General features: G+C 39.2%; 1 long non-coding RNA gene across 1 annotated transcript in view; it reads right to left on the bottom strand.

Annotated features, from left to right (window-relative positions):
* Positions 1-3337, bottom strand: part of LOC139073854 (uncharacterized) — a 113687-nt gene that overhangs the window by 24860 nt on the left and 85490 nt on the right. Inside the window, exon 2 of the long non-coding RNA XR_011522940.1 lies at positions 1711-1778. This is a non-coding gene — a long non-coding RNA (uncharacterized lncRNA). The remainder of the gene's footprint in view (positions 1-1710; positions 1779-3337) is intronic.

Genomic DNA, 3337 nt, shown 5'->3' with positions numbered 1-3337 from the left:
CTGCAATAGAGAGTTCCATATTAGATCTTAAGGTAAAAGGTTTCATGAGGAACATAAATCCACTACTAGTCTTGAGTCCTAGATATGCCCACAGTTTTCCTGAAAACTCACATGTATAAAGCTGGGTCCTCTCAGCTCCTTGAGATCTGTATAAGATAGGGCACGCACTCAGTTTCAAGCCCAAGGAAAGCAAAGACCTGCTCCAATACTTTGTAACTTTTATCTCATTCTCCTTTCCGGGCCCATCTTTGCATACCCAAACATATCAAAACACTCAACAGAGCAAGGCTTTCCATTTAGTGACGTTGCAAGAAGACAAGTGTTGCTGTAACTAAGCATTTTTCCTTTCTTTATACCTATAGAAGCAAAAGTCCTGCGCTTAACAACAGTCACGCTTCTTAGAAGAGAGCTGTTGCTTTAATAACAATTTCACTCATTTATTATACCAACTGTGCTAACAAATCTAGAATTTTTCCTGAGATCATTAAGATGTCTAAGGGAATGAAAAATATATCTTTGTGGCTTCACTGGCCTTTTACAATCCAGGTTTGCTCAATCTGAAGATGTGAGGTCCTATGGTCTGAAAATGTATGTCCGTCCCCAAATTCATATATTTAACTCCCAGGGTGGGGGTCTTAGGAGGTGGGGCCTCTGGTAGCTGATTAGGGCACAGGGGTTGAGCCTTTGTGATTGGGATGAGTGTTCTTATAAAAACAACCCGGAGAGTTTGCTCACCACTTCTGCCATGTGAGGACACAATGAAAGACCACTCTAATGACCCAGGAAGAGGACCTCACCAGAACCTGACTATGCTGGCGCTGTGGTCTTGGACTATTCCTTCAGAACTGTGAGAAATACATTTCTGTTTTCTATAAGTTACCCTGTTTATGATATTCTTGTTACAGCAGCCTGAATGAACGAAGACAGGAGGGTAGGTAAGTATTTATTTATTTTGAAGGAAGTTTTTGTTTATGATCTTATCAGAAATTTCTACTCTAGGGACAATTTATTTTTTAAATTTTTACAATTTTCACACTGCCGAAAGTACCTAAAGCAGTGCCTTTGAGCTGTATCTGTTAGTAAAGAAATAGATGGGCGGATCTACTAAAAGACAACAAATGTGCCTTAAACCCTGACAGAAATGTGGCAAATGAACAATTAAGTAAATGCTAGCTCTGAAATCCGTCGTACAGAATGAAGCACATGGTTAGACCCAGCAGTCCTCCAAATCTTTCTCTCATTGTCTGTTGAATATATTATAGTTTTGTTTTTATTAGCATGACTTTTTTTTTTTCCCCTGAGGAAGATTCACCCTGAGCTAACACCTGTGCCACTCTTCCTCTATTTTGTATCTGGGATGCTGCCACAGCGTGGCTTGACGAGTGGTGTAGGTCCACACCCGGGATCCGAACCTGCAAACCCGGGCTGCTAAAGTGCAGCATACTGGAGTTAACCACAATGCTGTGCGCCCGGCCCCTTATTATCATGACTTTTTTCCCCCTAGATTTACTCTTACAATGACATCTTCCCTGGACACTTATTCCCTTGGCCCAGGCAATGATGCAGACACACACTTCACAAATAATCTGTAATCAGAGGAAAGCCTGGCTTGGCATTTAGAACTAATGCACAAAGTAACAAACTGACCCAGAGATAACTCAGCTGATTGAAATTGCAAAGACATAGATGAAGTGATGTCATGGAAAATACCTGGAATCTTGGTTCAGTTCTCTCCTCATTGAGAATGTGGTATCAAGTACTGGTCCGTGGGGCAGCACCTGAAAAGAATGCATGGAAGCAACTTGTCTCTTTCAGAATATATGTTAAAAAATAAACCCTAGTTCAGATATTCTGTTGAAATTTGAGAACAATTTTGTAAGGAAATGTATAGCCCATGTTATACTTCACAAGAAAGTGTTTATCCAAAGAATTAATACAGATGAGTAATCTCACACTCGAGTGCCAGTTCTCTGGAGGTGGGATTCCCGTAAACAGCCAGACACTTTGAACTTATGGTTTTCACTTTATGTCATACTCCAACCACTAAAACAACACACTGCAGTGGAGTTCTTCCCTGCTAAACCCAAACACACCCACCTCATGGAAACTTACTCTGGAAAAATGAGAACGAGAAGTATCTTCCTCGAGAAAATGCATGTTCTTCTCCTGGATATTGGTTAATCTTTCACTGCAAATAGGCCATGGCTGCACCCAGCACTCTGGTTTGAGGTCAGGGCAACTGGTTCTGGAGGCACAGTCAGTTGCTCTGCAAATATAATCTGCTCCCACAAGCTACAGATAACTCTGGCAAGATCGACCTGCTTTGGAAATTTGACAACCTTTCAGCTTGCCTTAAGAAAGTGATTATATTGAAGATTTCAGAGCTCCTCAGGTTTTCCCTTCACCTAATATAGACCTCTAATATAATACATTAATTATTCTTTCATCCAACTCCCCTATTTGATTGTATGCTGCTTATAGTCAAGGGTCGTATCTTATTAGTTTACTCCTAACACAGTACTCTTATGACAACAAGTATTTGTTGAATGAATGAATGAATGAATGAATGAATATCTTTTCATTATTTCAATTTATTCAATTTAACATAGTGACTATAAGAATGGTAATTGGTTTTATATTTGAGGACAGTTGATTTTAAATTTAAAACTTCTTTTTAGTACTTGTCTAACTTAGAGCACTTTATATAAACTCAGAGTTTTGTTGTTTGATTTGTGTATGTGTGTGTGTGTGTGTGTGTGTGTGTTTTCTGTAGAGTACTGAAAATAATACCTTGTAACGACCACTGGAAGGATTAAATTAAGGTGATGTCTTTATTCAGAACAAAGTACACTGGAAGCGTTTAATGAAATGTGGCTATTCATTTAAAATGGTCTTATTGCTATAACTATCTGGGTATCCATTATTCAGAGCACTGTCTCTATTCACCAAATCTGCACAGAAAATCTCCACGAAAATTACTTCATAAATGTGGAAATTTTTCACATCCTGAGGAGACAGTGTTAAAGTCTGAAGTAATTTTTGGCCTAGGATGAGTGGTTGGAACATTGGAGGCCAGTGTAGAATTTAACCCCTGCCACAATGTAGGAAAACCCTGGGCATAGTTGAGATTGCCTTTTATTTATACGGACAATTATTTTATCTGTATATTCCAAGTGATGAGTTAAGGCAGTTAATGGAATTTTTCAGACCTTTGGTCAAGCTAGAAGGGAGGAGAAATCAAAAGACAGGAGACAGTGAGGGATTGTAAAGCTTGAACCATCAAGATTTACTGCCTCTCAATTGCCGTGTCTCTGATGTGTTTTAATCACTCGTAGGA

The sequence above is a fragment of the Equus przewalskii genome, chromosome 10 (assembly GCF_037783145.1).
Source record: "Equus przewalskii isolate Varuska chromosome 10, EquPr2, whole genome shotgun sequence".
NCBI classification, from domain to species: domain Eukaryota; kingdom Metazoa; phylum Chordata; class Mammalia; order Perissodactyla; family Equidae; genus Equus; species Equus przewalskii.
The sequence above is the reverse complement of the archived record's forward strand: the minus strand, read 5'-3'. Positions and strand labels throughout refer to the sequence as shown.